Source organism: Sturnira hondurensis, unplaced genomic scaffold (genome assembly GCF_014824575.4).
Source record: "Sturnira hondurensis isolate 20B ecotype Veracruz unplaced genomic scaffold, ASM1482457v3 Scaffold0014384, whole genome shotgun sequence".
Classification (NCBI taxonomy): Eukaryota; Metazoa; Chordata; class Mammalia; order Chiroptera; family Phyllostomidae; genus Sturnira; species Sturnira hondurensis.
The window spans coordinates 38,383,047-38,400,098 of NW_028087015.1; the positions used below are offsets into that span (position 1 = coordinate 38,383,047).

General features: G+C 37.7%; 1 protein-coding gene across 3 annotated transcripts in view; it reads left to right on the top strand.

The window, feature by feature from the left end:
• Positions 1–1,780: 1,780 nt before the first annotated feature.
• Positions 1,781–17,052, top strand: part of NIPBL (NIPBL cohesin loading factor) — a 182,376-nt gene continuing 167,104 nt past the window's right edge. Inside the window, exon 1 of one of the 3 annotated variants that reach the window (XM_037063192.1) lies at positions 1,781–2,195. The gene's annotated coding sequence lies outside the window, so the exon portion shown is untranslated. The remainder of the gene's footprint in view (positions 2,196–17,052) is intronic. The other 2 variants (XM_037063190.1, XM_037063194.1) reach the window with 2 other exon arrangements.

Genomic DNA, 17,052 nt, shown 5'->3' on the forward strand with positions numbered 1-17,052 from the left:
ATTTCCATCCCTCCCCGCTCGCCCAGTTTTCACATCTCTTTCATAAAGTTATCTGTAGCACATGAAAGTATAAATTAAGGTACAGAATTCAGAAACTGGTGTGTGCGCAGAGGAGTAGGGGGCTTATTGGCTTTTATTCATTCATTAACCGAATACTAAGCATCCACTCTGCTTAGCCACCATTCTGGGCATATTTCCTCCACAAAACACCAACGGAGGAAAACAAAACCCCTTGCCCTCCTGGAATGTATGTTTCACTGGGTAATACAGATAATAAATACGTATGGTATGTAAAATACCTGAATGGTAAAATGGGAAAGGGAACTTGCAGTTTAAAGAGTAGCCACCGGAGCCCCGAGGTGACATTTGAGCAAAAACTGGAAGGTGAGGGTGCAAGCCTTACTGTTTACCTGGGGAAAGAGCCTGGCAGAGGGAACAGGGAAGGCAGAAGTTTGCTAGGTCGCCGGCGCAGCTTCTCCCATCCCAGCGCGCCAGGCCTTCACCCTGCCAGCACGGCTTTGGCTTTTACTCTCAGCTAGATGCGAAGCCATTTGAGGGTCAGAGTAAAGGAGTGACAAGATCTGACTTAATCTCTCCAGTAATTTTTTTTGACCCAAAAGGAATAACCTGTAGGCAAAAATTCCCATTTACAATTAATATCATTTAACAAAATTCATGAAAATATAACACAAATATCGTCCCATTTACTAAAATTCGCGTACCTACTGCATTTCTTAACTACAGAATAGTGCCCCTTTAATTTATCCAAGTAAACTTAATCAAGAACTCTAGAACCATAGTTCTAGAGTGTTACAGTAAGACTACAAGATGCATGGTACGCTACACGTAATCACATTTGCGCCCCAGAACCTCAGTTTCAAATCTATCAACGAAAGGGATGTCTGAACTCGCCCCGCCGGGGTCGCGCGGGCAGCTCTCCAGCGCGCTCGGCTCCACCCACACTAAAGAGGAGCGCCAACCGCGCGCTCCAGACCGCCGCGGTCCAGCCACTCGCTCCAACAGCGTCGCCTACAGGCCTTTATCCCGACAGTTAGGGAACAGCCAGAACCACCGCCAACAAAAAGGAGGTTCAGAAAAGACCACTTATTTCCAGAAATAAATGCATCACAAACACGACTCCAGTTCGATTCAGCTGGGAATCTTCTTCACCTCCAGGGGCTGCGTTCTTACCCCGCAGAAATAATGCTGAGACAGGCGTAAAGTCCGGCCTCTTAAAAGGAGAGAAGGTGTACGATACATCCACCAGGCTGCAGGGATACCATTAAAAAAAATGCAGCGTCGCCGTCGAATCTCGGGCATCCTCTACGGGTCCGCCCCGCGCTCGGCTCCCTAAAGCTAATGACGACCCGCTGGGGCAGCGAGCGCGGCCTGCGAGCCGGGCCGGGCCACAGGGCCCCCCGTGCACTCGGCCTCCACCGAATTCGGACACCAATCCGGTCGGCCTCCAGGAAAATAAAGACCCGAGGGAGCCGGCCCCCCCGCGCCGCAGCGAAAACGCCGCTCCGCAGGCTCGTCAGTAAAAAGCAACATCCACAGCCGCCTTGAGGAGGAGGAGGAGGGCGCGGAGCAGAGCCGCTGCCGCCTGGCCGCCGACCGCGCCGGGCCTCGGAGGCCGTGCGGAACGAAGCGGCTCGGCCGAGGCCGCGAGCCGAAGTGGCAGCGGCGGCGGCGGCGGCGGTGGCGGAAGTGGAGTGGGGAAGAGGGGGTGGTTGTTAGTGTTTGGCGCCGGTGGAGGGAGTCATTCCTGCAGCTGCACTTCCGGTCGGCATTTTGTTCTGAGAGGGAGAGACGGAACGAGAGAGAGAGACACACAGGGCTCCTTACCCCCCCCGCCCTCCCCCCCCTCCCTCCGTCGGTACCGACTCACCCGACACCACCAAGCCGCAGGGAGGGACGCCCCCGCCGACTGGAGGATTGGTTCCCGGGCCGGCGGCGATGCGCCCCCGGTAGCTCGGGCCCCTGGCTGGGTGTTTGTGAGTGTTTCTATGTGGGAGGAGGAGGAGGAAGAAGAAGCAGCGATTTGTCTTCTCGGCTGGTCTCCCCCCGGCTCTACATGTTCCCCGCACTGAGGAGACGGAAGAGGAGCCGTAGCCACCCCCCCTCCCGGCCCGGATTATAGTCTCTCGCCACCGCGGCCTCGGCCTCCCCTCGGATTCGGCAGCCGATTCGCCCAGGTAAATTCCTGCTCTTTATTTCGGCGGCGGCGGCGGCGCCAGGTCCTCAGCGTCTCTCCTCCTCGCTCCCCTCCCCGCCGTTTCCTTAGCGGCCCCAGGTCTCCTCCGCGGGCGAGTCTGGAGTTCGCTCCTCTCCGGTGGCAGGCGCCCTGGTCGCGGGGCTCAGTACCCTCTCCCGGCCGCCTCCGGTGGCGGGCACGGCTCCTGCCGGGCGGCCGGGGAGGCGTAGGCCCGGCGGAGAGTGCAGGCCGCGGGCCAGCGGAATCTACTTGAGCTCGGGGATTAGGAGAGCTCCGGGCGGAGCGGGGCTGCCGCTGGTCGGTGACAGGCCTCGCCCGGGAGGGGAGCCGTGGCTGGTGAGGAGGCGGAAACAATACAACTAACAGCGACGGTGCCTGCTCGTCCCCATATTTACAACTTTCCTGGTCCCGGAGTGGGGAGCGTCCCAGTGAAACAAACAACCCCCCTTCTTCCCCCTGTGACCCTACGAGGGGAGGAAGTAGTTTCAGTTAGTGAGAGAAATGTAAATACTCCGACACGGATCCCGTGGTAATTCCTTCCCCGTGTAAAACTTGTTTGGACGTTGGAAAGTTCATAAAGGCTCCTTTTCTTTTTTTGAAGAATTAAGTCGTTCACATGAATATTTAATGCACAAGACCATAGTGTTGTAGGCACTGCATTATGTCCCCCCTCCACGCCAAAAAAAAAAAGCTTTTATGTTGTTTGACAGTGTTTGTTGCACATGGACTTTTTATTCAAAGAGAAGTATAAAGTGCTTGACAGGTTTACCCTGCCACTTTATATTTCTATGTGTTATGTAAGGTCAGTTTTAAACGGTTGTAACATAAAATACTCGGGTACTTCCTGCTTTAGCTTTGTAGAAGCATATAAAAACAATTTTAAACGTTTTGAGAATTGTGCTGAGATACAAGTAAAACCAATTTTCTTTAAAAGTATGCAAATCAAGTTTTGCTTAAAATCCCTGGGAGGTTAAAAAAATGTAGAAGGTGCCATCCTTCATGTCAGGGCAGATCTTCTTGAGGTCCCAGGATTGTCATTGGCTGTTTGTGCCCATGATGTTTGACTGTGTAATGAGAGAGGTGTCATTTTAATAGGTCAAATTTTCTGTAAATGCTGGAGAAAAATACAAGTTTTATCTTAAATTCTAATTGAAGTGTAAGTTAAAGTGTTTTGAGCTTTTTTATGGGGGCGTAGATTGGTAGAAAGGAAAACAACCAATTTAAAAGTTTTCAGCCATACAAATTGCATAGCAAGATAAATGTACCTGCGTTAGACCATTTTGATACTTTGTACTATGGTCAGTGTAGGGAAACTTTTATTGGTTAAAATGAAGCTACACTGATCAACAATGCCCCTTGTTTTATAAACTGTGGTGGTGGTACATTGGTTGGAATTTTTTTGTTTGGTAAAATTGTCATTGTAGACGAGAGTAACTTTTCTGACGGTTACTTTTGAGTTTAGTATTGTGTTTAAGATAAATTGTACCACATTTACTGCGTACGTATGGAAAAATGTTAAAAAGACTGAAGTTAATATAGCTGTCACGTACTAGGTATGTTTTTAATGCTATAAATCCGTGTAGTAGTCAGTAGCGTGTCCGTGATTTGTATTGGTCAGGGAGCAGTTTGAATTTTAAAAAGCCTGAAGCTCCTGCTGAGCCCCAATCCCGGCCTCCCTCCCTCCCACTAATCTCCCATTCCTGTCTTTGTGCTGCCAGCTTCTGTTAGACACTGTTTGCTACTGGGCCTCAGGCCTACCCTGTTGGGGGGCATGCGAATGGGGGCCTGCTGTGGGAGAGAATGTAGAAGGGAGAAACACTTAACATCTTAAGCAGAGGGTTTGGGGTTTGGGGAGGCAGATAAGGGCCTCTGTATGAATGTTTAAAAGGCCCTTACATGAACCTGTAATTGTCATTACAACTTAAAATACAGAGACATGTCAAGGGCTGAACATATTTTTGTTAAAGGTAATGGGAAGAAGTTCTGCTTGCTTAGTTTTCATCAACAGAAGGAACTTTTAGAATTTTTACTGAAAGACAGCTTGCTTACACAGATGTTTAAATCTATGTGTTAGTAATCAGTTTAGGTGACTGATTTTTTTTTTCTAGTGACTTTGGAATTAAATGAAAGTGAATTAATTATTATCAGATCTTATTTTCCCAGTTGTACATAGTTAGCAATCTCTAAGTAATAGATTTTGTAATAGCTTTTTTTATTAAATGTTTAACAGCGTAAACACTTCTTTAAAGTAGATTGAAAATGTTTTTATTTAGTCAACTAATTAAGTAGGTTATTTTTAAAGGAGAAAACATTACAAAACTTGGGTAAAACCTAAACTTGAACTTAAAATTTTTGATAATTTAGTTGGAATGAATAATTTGTGTTTCCCTAGAGATTATGAATAGCCTGCTCTACCTCCCCTGTATTGGTTGGAATAGTCATCAGTGGTTAATCTTGTATTCCCTTTACTCCTTTTTTAATTCAATGAAGGGAGACAGCTGTAGTGCTCCAGTAATCTTACATTGCTAGTTACTATATTATTTGGAGAAATATTTCCTAATATACCTAAAGGAAATTTCAACATTATGATTTACTGTTTCTCTTTAGTCCACAGACTAAAAGGCCATTCAATATTTGTTTACTAGTTATTTAAAAGCATTTTGAACCTATGCTAGGGGTCATTATAATACTGTCCATCTTTGAGAAGAAAAAAGACTATCTTTGAAAGAAAGATTTTGAGAGTCTCTTTAGGGAGGAAAAGTGCAAGTTTTCAGTATGGTCATAAATGTACTTTGGTTTTCTGCATAGTGATCATTATTAAATTTCAAAAATATTATTAGCAAAGGTATACCCATTCAAACATGAAATTTTCTTTATTTGGAGCTGGACTACCCAGCTCAGATATGAATTTTTTAAGACTTCCTAAACTAACTTCATATTTGATTTTTTCAGTAGCAATCCATCATCAAACTGCTATGCTAGAAACATTTGAACTTGTCTGTATTATATTTTGACATACTGTAATGTGGTATTTTTACCTTCTCAAAATAAGATTTAAAAATTAGTAATACAGGAGTAAATAAAAATTAAAGAATGAGTTTTATATAATTTCATTTAACTTTCCCTACCCCATTGCTTATTAAGAAGACCATAATTTGTAAGTAATTCTAAAATTTTAAAAAAAGATTTTGGCTTCATATGAAGTGATCGGGAAGACTGAAGTATTACAAGTAAAAATTCCTTTCGGAGAAATGTCACTTCAGTTCTGTTTATCACTCTTATTTGCTATAGAATGATTAGGAAGTTACTAACTAGGAACTTCATAGAAGTCTGGTAATTAAATGTTTAGTTGAAGGTGTTTATTTTAATAGCTTAAACATACTAAGTTGGCTTTGGTGATAATTTATTGTTTTTTTATAGTTTTTGAAAATCATTTAAAAATCCATACTCCAGGATATATTTATTTTAGAGAGAGAGCAAGAGGGGGGAGAGAGAGAGAACATCAAATGGTTATACGTGCCCTGATTGGGATTGAACCCACAAGCTAGATGTGTGCCCTGATCAGTGATTGCACCTGCAACCTTTTGATATATGGGATGATGCTCCAACCAACTGAGGCACTTGGCCAGGGCTTTAAAATATACTTTCTAAGTAGAGTTTTCTCTATTTTTAGTAGTCATTTATTACTACTCTTTGTAGGGGGTTTTAAAAGATTTTATTTATTTTTAGAGAGAGGGAGCAAGAAAGAGAAGGACAGAAACATCAGATTCTTGTATGGCCCAACGAGGGGGGTGCCTGGCCTGCAACCCAGGTGTGGGCCCTGAGTGGGAATCAAACTGGCAACCTTTCAGTTTGCAGGCCAGCACTCAATCCACTGAGCCACACCAGCCAGGGTCTTTTGTAGTTTTAAATTGGTCCTTTTTCAGGGTGATCTGAGTTCCTTTAAAAATATTCTCATTTCCTTGTGGAAGAAGGGACCAGTACGATTGCCATTTTTTGTTGAAAAACTTGACATCAGAGGCCACATGATTGGTATAGATTCAAGTAGTGAGTCAGTGGGAGAATAAGGGATTCCCTGACTCTTAATAGTTTTTTATTAGAGTATATTGTTTTAAGAAATATTTGAGGTCTGGTCATGCTGCTATGCACTGCTCAGTATTGACACTGATACCATTTGTAACTTTTTCAGTTATCTGAGTCCAAGGTGCTTTTCCGTCTTCTTTTAGAGAGATTGGATCTCTCTCTCTTGGTTACATTTTCTTGGTATGAAAATAGTACTTTTACATCAGAAATTATATTAGAGTAGAATTTTAGTGTTTCTAATGAATTTAAAAAGTTTTAAACACCTGGTCTTTTAATGTAAGGGCATAATTGTAATTTTAAAGAGTGTTTTATGTGGTTAGAATTTCTTGTCCAAGTAAGCAAAGTATTAAAATGATTTTAGATATTTATCTTATATACTGTTGTGTTTGGTGTAAATCTGGAGTCAGTTTTGATGAACTGAGTTTGTTATTTCATTATGTCTTAAGACATATTCCTTTCTATTCCCAAAGTGATATTATTAGGAGAGATTATTTTTGTTTTATACAGCATTGCCAGCTAGTTAATATTTTAAAGCCTTATTATTTGTCCAGAGTTGTGTTAAATATTTCCCTATAATATTATCTTATTTAATTCCTCTAAAATTAAGCTCATGAATTAGAGGTAGGTAACCATGCACAATTTACAGGTGAAGAAAATGAGGGTGGAAAGGTTAGAAAATTGCTTGCTGTCTTATAATTTTATTAATAGTAAATGATCAACTGGGTGTGTGGGGGGGTGTAAGGGGACAAAATGGTAATGGAAAAAATACAGCGAAGATTAAATAAGAGCAAATAAAAAATTAAAAATAGTAAACGATCAATCTGATTTATCAACGTATGTGTTGTGTTGATAGGGATTTAGGATTCCACATTTCTAGTTTTAGTAAAAATCTTAATATTATCCTTTGGTTGCTCATTTGATTCAGTACTTTCAAGTAATGTAGTCAAGGAAATTGTTTACTTTAGGCAAAGAACTGTAAGTAGAATTCAGGGTACATATCGTATATATGTATATGTAATATCTTTGAAATCAGCAAATCTTTGCTATCTTATATTTAAATTTGAGTTGTTAAACAATCTGATATTTTTACTTGTAATTTTTTATCTTAACTTGAAGTGGTCAAAGTATCTACATTCAGAAAGGCAAAATTCATCTTTAGGCAGTGATTTCTTTCATAGAAATCACTGTCTAGACCAGTTGTCATATCATAATGAATCTATAAAGTAATATGACTGATCATTTTTTTTTAAAGTTCCAGTATTTGTATAACCAAAGAATTTGATCCTTTGAAAGTCATCCCCTTGAAAAGTTGTACACTTACTCCAGAGCTGTTGCTGTTGCATACAGCCTTGTGGGGATTCCTTTAGCAAATACCTTCAGAACCTTTGAGGTAGTCTTTTTCTTATCCTTACTGGTAAATCTTCATTTTCAAAAGTGAATTTTAATTTTAGAGAAAGTAAAAAGTAACTTAGAACTTAGTTTAAGAAAACTAAGATTTAATAAGATTTTTTTGTGTGTGTGGCAGGCTCTGTATTAGGTGCTTTTCATTTGTAATATGTAATATTATTGAGTGATTTTCATGTGCCGGAAACTGTGCCAGGGGCTTTATATGGATTTTCTCAATTCTTTTAGGTATAGTATGAGTTTGGTTGTATTTATTATCCTAAGATATGTGAGAAAATTGAGGTATCTAATGATTAAGCAACTAGTCCAACATCACACAGGTGTGGAAGTGGAGAAAGGACTGCAGAGTTAATGCTTCACCCATCAACCTTAACCATTACACTGTATATTGTGATTTGAACCACCCAACCACCCAATGAGGTTAGTGATTATGTTATTATTTTACAGACAAGGAAATTGAGGTTCCTCATGTTTAAGAAACTTGTCCAGGGTGGCAAAGACAGCAAGTGTTAGAAAGGAGATTCCAACCTAAATATTTCCAATTCTGAAACTTCTTTCCATTTTCCCACACAGGGTAGGCTTGATTATAGAGATGTGAGATTGTTATTCTTCTATAGTTTAAAAAGAGATCTTGAAGATAATTTAAAAACAGGAATTCTGACATGTTGTGGTCAGTTATCACAAATATATCATTAGGTTACAGTCTTTTAAAAAAACATGTTATTTTACAGCACATACAATGTACAAAATGTTTGTATGTATAACATGCATTTAAAAAGGACATTATTTTTAAATACAGGGTGGGGCAAAAGTAGGTCTGTAGTACATATGGAAAATAATACTATAATTAATAAATAATAATGAGAATAAACTCTCTTTTGTGTACTCAAACCTACTTTTGTTCCACTATGTCGCATGCTTTATCTGTGTAATAGATAGCTTTTGCAAATATAGGAAAGCCAATTTATTTTCATAATATTGTGATTCTTGAATTATTTTTAATAAAAATGTTGAGCATTAAAAAATATTCCCCCAAATACATTAAATTATCAACATAAGTTATGTAGGTAAATTGTTTTGCCATTTTACATCTGTGTAACATAGCATTTAACATAAAAATACCAAACTCTTAAAGTTTTCTGTGGTGTATATTTGCCCTTGGGCAGAAAGGAAAAATTTTTTCAGTATGCAGAAACATGGAATTAGCAACATTAATTAATTAATTTATTTAAATAATTTGTTACACTTTTACACCTGAGAAATTCAGGAACTCTGACATTATTTTGAAATACTGGATTTCTTTTTGTTAGAGTTAAGGTATTTGGGTCACTTATACTTCTCAGACCTTTAGTCGTGCTGATAAAATGCAAACTTGTTTTTGATATGAGTACTGTTTTTTAAGAGTAATTATTCTAGATACCTTAAAAACTAACAGTGCTTGAAATATTAATGAATTATTAAAATTCAAACATAACTTACTCTAAAATATCAGTCTTTATGACTGTATATTTAATTTTTTATTTGTAAAACAAAAATGTCTTTGAAATTAATCACTGAGTTTTCTCAGCACTGCTCCTTGACAACCCTTTGAGAATTTAAAATCACTTTTACTTATCTTTATCTAATAGGATTGTGGGTTGCCAATTTTCATCTAAAGAAATTGATCATCTGAACATAGGCTATATGTAATTTAGTTTTTCCTTGGTGATGACCAAGTGGAAAAATGTAATGGCCTTAAAGCTACTGTTACTATTCTTTGCATTTTGAGACAAAAATTAGGAATACAGTATTTATGCCATAATCTGCCTTCCGGTTACCTTCAAAGACATATTGACATATATTTTTCTTTAACTGTACTAATCTTTGTACCCCTTTTTCTTTCCCTTTTCATATGTGTGTCTTCCTTTCTCTATCAGTGTCCATACAATCTTTATCTCCTCTTAAGCAAATTTTTACATAGCGCGGTGAATATAGGTGTTGTTAAAGTGCATGGTCCTGTAATACATTTCTGTTGATCTTCGAACAACACAGTTTTGAACTGAGTTCATTCACTTATACAGTACATAATTTTTCAATAAGTACACTTTCCTTGATGAAACCTAGAACAGTTAGAAAGGCCTAAAATTCTGAGATCTTCCTAAGTTCATAATGTTGCTGGTGAAAAAACATTGACATAATTTGTATAGCATTCCTGCTTTCTTCTGTAGTCATGTGTTACATCTCAAAGTATCAAGTTAAGGACCAGAGTTTTGTTGGTTTTTTTTTTTTTTTTTTAAGAGAAAGAGAAAGCATGTCCTTTCTTGTGAAAGTTTCCCTGGCCATTCCATTTTGTAGCATTTGTCAATGTATTACTTGTATCTCTTGATAAAATAAATTATTCCTGTGTCCATCAGCCATACTTAAATCACCAGTGCTGTAGTAGTGTTTATCCTATGTTATAGTTATTCAGCATGTTTTTGTTGAATTGATGAATTGGAATTGAGCTATATAATATTTCTTCAGGATATATTTCTAAATCTAAGATTTGTGAGGGGCAATTATATTTTTGTACTAATTTCAAAATACAATTTTGGGGGGGGTATAGATTATGACCTTGAGGCTTATTTTTGGGTGAGAGCATTTTATTTGCATACATCCTTAATGGTACATACATAATGTAACTTGTGTATAAAAATAAATCAAAGTAAAGTTTAAAAGAGTTCCTTTAGGTGTTGGTAAGGATTGTATTGTTTTGATCCCTTGGGCAATAGAATTGGAACTAAGATATTGGGGTTTTTTTGTAAAAGGGAAGTTATCTACTTTTCTTGTTTTTAGCTTGAGATTGATTTATTACAGTTTTTAAAAATGATTTTATTTATTTCTTTTTTAGAGAAGAGGGGAAGGGAAAGAGAAAGAGGAAGGGAAACATCAATGTGTGGTTGCCTTTTGTGTGCCTCTTACTGGGAACCTGTCCTGCAACCCAGGCATTAATTGAACTGGCAACCCTTTGGGTCCGCAGGCCAGCACTCAATCCACTGAGCCATACCAGCCAGGTGACTTATAGTTTTTATTTTCTTTGCTAATTTAAGTAGTATGTATAGTACTGTAGGTAAGCTAACTATAGTGAGAAACACATTACAGCACATTGAAAATGCTATTCAGCCCTGGCTGGTGTGGCTCAGTGGATTATGTGCCAGCTTGCAAAGCCAGGGGGTTGCTGGTTCAATTCCTGGTGGGGATACATGTCTGGATTGCTGGCCAGGTCCCTGGTAGCAGGCAGGTGAGAGGCAACCACACATGGGTGTTTGCCTCCCTCTTTTTCTCCCTCCATTCCCCTCTAAAAATAAACAAAATCTTCTTAAAAATGCTCTTCAACTAAAATAGTGATAATGATGTCTTAATTTTGTTTTTAATTTAAGTAAGGCTTATTGAGGTGCAATTTACACAGTAAAATTCTTTGTTTTACGTTGACAGTTTGATGAGTTTTGACAAACATACAGTTTTGCAACCACCACCACAGTCAAGATGTAGAATATTTCCATCACTCCTGAAAGGTCCTTTATATTTTTTTGTATTCGGTGTTTTACCTATCCCAGCCCCTGGCAGCCAAATCTGATTTCTGTACTAGCAGTTTTGTCTTCTCTAGACTGTCATGTAAATGGAATCATATAATATGTAGGCTTCTGTGTTGGATTTGATTCACTTAGAGTACGGGTTTTTGAGATTCATCCATGTTGTTATGTATATTGGTAGTTTATTGGTGACTGTGTTTTGAAATGAATGTACTCTTTAACTTTGATATTACTGTTTGTCAAAAATACTTTGAACAGCTTTAGACATTTCTCTGTGGCTGCTTTATTTGTGGACATAATTTTACTTGCTCATTTTTACCCCTCATTCCAATAATCTTGTAGCTGACATTATATGGCATTAATTTGTATTAATTCTGTTAGGTTAGATGCGCTACAAAGCAGGTAAAACAGACATTACCCTCTTCTCCATCATAATAAGAGCAGGTAGCATCATGTATTTGGAACATACAGCACATAGAAACTGGAGCAAGAAATGAGGGATGGTACAATAATAACTTACCAAAAATTGTGTTTATATTTTGCTTTAAGTTTAATGTTTGTTTTTTATACTAAATATAGAACATAGGTTATTTTGAATAACAGTTATTGCCTCTCTTCTAATGCTTCAAGTTAGAGAAGCAGTGCTCTTTAAAGGGTGGGCCAGATAACAGGAAAGGGGCCATTTTCTGGTCAGTTTATTTGACTTCCCAGCCCCCATCCCATCCCCGAAGACCCTTTGAAACAGCTTTCTGTCTTAAATTCAGGGATACATCAGTTTCTCCTTGTTCTTCCTCTATGTATTTGGCTTCATTTGTAGACTCTTGCCATTCTTCCCTTTGCCTGCCCTTAAACATTGGTATTCCTGAGGTGGTTTTTCAACCTTTGTTCTTTTCTCTCTTCCTATTGATCTCATCTATTCACATGACTTTTTACTTGCTTACTACCTGTGTGCTGATGACTCACAGATTTATGTCCAGTGTATATTTCTCTTCTGAGACAGAGCCAACAGTCTACCAGGCACTTCCTGATGCTCCATAAATATTATAAATTTGAAAATGTATAAATCTGAACTAAACCTTCACTTCTTCCCTACTCTTACCCCTGTCCATACCAAAAGGAAGAAAGCTGTTCTAACAACTATGTGAAGTAGGTTAATGTTTCCACTATCATCAGCTGAGTCACCTAGGCTAGAAACTTGGTGATAATGCTTGACCCCTCTCCTTGACTGTACTGCCAATCCAGTTGTTCACCAGTTCTGACATTCATAACAGCTCCCTGAAAATCCAGGGAGGACTTAAATCCAGTCCTCGTCTACTCTTTGATTCTGAGAGTAGACATGTACATAAAATTTGTCAGATGAAATTATTCCTGGCATTTTAAGAAAGATGTAGAGGTAATTGTAAAAGATGTATTTACTGTTAGGATACTCTTTGCTCATATACTTGGGCTCTGGTATTTAAAATTAAAGTGTGATCTTTGGTAACATTCCTGCTTTATAACCTAAATGTGATGGATTGTCTTCTATACTCATCTCCATTATTTCTAAAATCTGGGGCTTCTGACTTACTGCCTAATATGTCAACTAGAACCAGTTTGAACTCAGACTTTAGCTTTCCATACCTGACTTTTAGAGTACTACATTTCATGGATGTGTACATTCATATCAGTATTGCCTGTTTGTATGTTCAGGAACAGAGTCTGAGTGGAGAAGAAAATGGGAATGTGGAGGGGAGAAGAGTTAGGAAAGAGCCTTTAAATTGACTTTCCTATTTTGTGAAAACAAGTTCACTTCAATAACATTTTCACTTTTCTTGCAGATAACAAAAAACTAAAGAAACAAACGCCGTGGAATATGATACCATTCAGTTGCTAGGAATAATGCATGGCATATTCTTTTAATGGCAAGAGCCAGATATGTTGTAACTGTATTACTTGTTTGTGAATTTGGAAGTTATTGCTCATGGCTTAGTATAACCTTACAGTGCTTCTTCCTTAGAGTAAGAAGTTACTCTCCTGTTTGAACAAAACATTCTGCTTAGAGTTACTGGTGTAAGTAACCTGAATATCTCTTGTGTGTAGGACATCCTAAAATGTGATGCTGTCTTGAAAAACAAAGTAAATATTTTCTTCACTGTATCTAGAGTTTATAACTAAAGAAATAATAGGTGCTATATTTTGCTTTGGTGCTAATCACCATGTTTTTGAGAAAATGAGATCAATTCAGACACGTTTTCAAAGGCCAGTGGGAGAATCCTGCCTAGTTACTGAGTCTCTATAGTGGCTTGCCCATAAGTAAGCACTGAACAAACAATTGTTGAATACACAAATTTGTATTTCAGTTTTGGTATATAGGGTTAATTGGAGTGGCAGAAAATGGGTGGGGCTTGCTAAATATTGAGCAACTTAATAGAAGAAAGAAAACATGAAGCTCAGAAAAGGTAAAATAATATAGCATTTAAATCCAAGCTTTGGTGTAATTTAATTAATTACTTCTATCTGGACAAATAGATTTGCTTAGGTGGATAAGAGAAAGATCTCTATATTCTTTTATTCCCACTCCAGCTTTGTTGGGCTTTCATTGACTGCTAAGGGACAAATTTATAGGATCAGTGCTGAAGTGACCTGCATAATCCAGAAATGGGAGGAGTTGTTGAGAAGGGGAGCAAGGTACTACAGTTCCTTGATCTTTTCCGTTATTTATGGTTTGTAGTGTATGTCATAGTGCTATTGCATGTCCTCATTGTTCAGATGAGGGGGCCTAAAAACTAGAATTTGAAGTGACTTATAATTTATAAGTTGGTGACTATTTTAGCATGTACTGTTTGAGTCTGTACTGTTTTACCTAGCTGTTGAGCCATGTTGCCACCTACACTAATTATTGTGGTTTTACTGATTCTGATGTTTTCTACTAGAAGACAGCCACAAAAATTTTAGTGTTTTTAATAAAGTTTTATAGTTCAGCAACTCTTCATGCCCATAGTTTTCTTGAAAACTACTTACAGTTTTCTGGAATGTTAAGTAAGGCTAAATTGTATAATTTAGAACTTAAAAAATTTTAAGAACCTCAAAAGTTAAAGACATTTTTTTTTCAATTATAAAATGTGAAGAAAAACTACATGCTTTTTGGAAAAGAAAACATTTAGATAAATGAAAGAAGGGAGTAGTTCCTAGAGATACAGTTGTAGTTAAGGGATCATCAGTCTTCAGGAAAAAGTGAAAAGTAGATGGAACATACTAAAAAGAAACATCAATTTTTACATAGATGCTATTACTTAATCTTAATATTTGAAATATGAAACATCTAGCTGGATATAGACATGGCACATTCATTAGACATTGAATGTTTTCTACATGTTGGGACCTGTAATACTTTAGAAGTGGCAAAATAAAGACTTCAATCGTGATTTCAAGGATCTTACAGCTTAATATAGACAAATAAAGAAAGATAGTGTTACGTTATCCAGGTTAACAAAGAGTACAGTAGCAGTATTGGGGGCAGGGAACACCTAATTTAGAGTAGAGGTAGTATGTAAACTAAGTGTTTTAGTTCATCAGTTAGACGTAGGAACTTGGGGCAATGGTTCAGTATTGGAAACTGCAGATACTTAGATTATGGGAGCGCAGGGCTGGAAAAGGAGTGTACCAAAAGATTTGAAACCACAGAGAGGGACAGAGTTCAAATTATAAAGGAATGTATATGCTTTCAAGCAGTCTGCATTTTATTTTAAAGGCATTGGGGAACCAAGAAGTGAATTGTTTAGTAATGAAGTATATTTTGCATTTGAAAAATATTTTTTGGCACGGAAATAGACATTAGATAGTAGGCAGAAAGAAAGGAGACAAGGAAGGCCATTTAGGAATTGATGAGGTCCTCAATTAAGACAATGTGAATGTGGAGGAGAAGTTCATAACATATTAAGGAATTAGCCCGGGTGTAGTTTGGTGTTTATATGTAGGTAGGTTGGGTAATGGAGAGTGAAAAGAGTCAAGGATGCCTCTTTGATTCTCAAATTTCATACCTCTGGGACTTGGAGTATGGAAGTTCCATTCTTTAAGATTAGAGGAGGAGAAGGTTATACGAATTGGGCAGCAGGGATGTGGAGGAAAGAAGGGAAGTTATGCTACAGTTTTAGGCATGTTGAGTTCAAGCAAACTATGGGACATTGAGGTATATGGTGAACATGGGATTTAAATACTTTAAGTTTTCAGAGCTCAGAAGACATTAGGCTTTTCTTTGGCAAAGCATATAATTATGAAGTGATTATTAGAGGATTATTTTCATGAGAAGATGTTTGTAAATCTATGTTAACTTTTTAAAAGGCTATATAGTCCTGGTTGGTGTGGCTCAGTGGATTGAGTGCAGGCTGCAAACCAGTCGCCAGTTGGCGATTCCCAGTCAGGGCACATGCCTGGGTTGTGGGCTAGGTCCTCAGTGGGGGCCCTGTGAGAGGTAACCATACACTGATGTTTCTCTCCCTCCCTTCCCCTCTTCTCTAAAAATAAAGAAATAAAATCTGTAAAAAATAAATAAATAAAAATAAAAGGCAATATAAGATTTAATTGTAAACCATGTTGAAATCCTAGGACTCCTTGTTACCTCAACTAAGAAAGTCCAAGATAATATTCACTTTATTATTATAGTTCTGGAATACAGATACATGAATTAGAATTAACATGGAGCTTTTAAGGCCAAAATAAGTAAAATTAATTTGGCTGTCTATGAATAAGAATACAACCTACCAAAAACTGTATCACTGCACATTTTGGGCAGACGGGATATTGAAAATTTAGTGGCTTGGTCAAACAGTTGTAAATAACTAATGGTTATTTGAAAATTACTTTCAAGGCTAACTTAGAAGGTTCTCTTCAAATACTCTTAAAAATGGTGTGATAGATACTATGAGTTTAAAAAATATCTCACTTGTTTTGAATTACCAGAAGATAACAATACCAATATTCCCCCCTTGAGGCTTTGTTTTCCAGTATATTGACTATAGTGGTATGAAGTGAGAATAACAGTTAATGTTCTTGTATGACTATTTTCTATTGTGCATTGCTCTTCTTAAAGAGCAATGTCTTCCTAGTGTATCTATTTATCTAGCTTAATCTGAAGACTACCTTTTTAGTTAGTTTTCTATGAAATCCATAAACATAATACAGTCTTTAGTGAGAACTTTGTTACTTTGCTCATGAAAGATTATTTAAAAATATAATTAAAGGTCTTTTTAAGTTTTACAGATTTTTAAAATTTTAATTTTTATTTACAGTTCACATTGAATATTTTGTGTTAGTTTCAGATGTACAACATAGTGGTTAGACAGGTCATATACTTTACAAAGTGATCCCTCGGATAGTTCAAGTTCCCACCTGGCACCATACATAATTATTACAATATTACTGACTATATATATTTTCTATACTATACTGTGACTGTTTTGTAGTTACAAATCTGTACTTCTCAGTTCCTTCACATCTTTCACTCAGTCCCCCAAACCCCCTCTCTTCCGGCAACCATCAGTCTGTTCTCTGTATCTATGCATCTGTTTCTATTTTGTTTGTTTATATTGTTGTTTAGAGCTCACATATAAGTGAAATCATATGGTATTTATCTTTCTCTGACTCACTTATTTCACTTAGCGTAATACCCTCTAGGTCTATGCATTTTGTCACAAGTAGTAAGATTTCATTCTTTTTTATGGCTGAGTAATATTCCTCTGTGTGTGTGTGTGTGTGTGTGTGTGTGAGTGTGAGAGAGAGAGAGAGAGAGAGATTGAGATTGAGATTACTTTTTTTATCCAT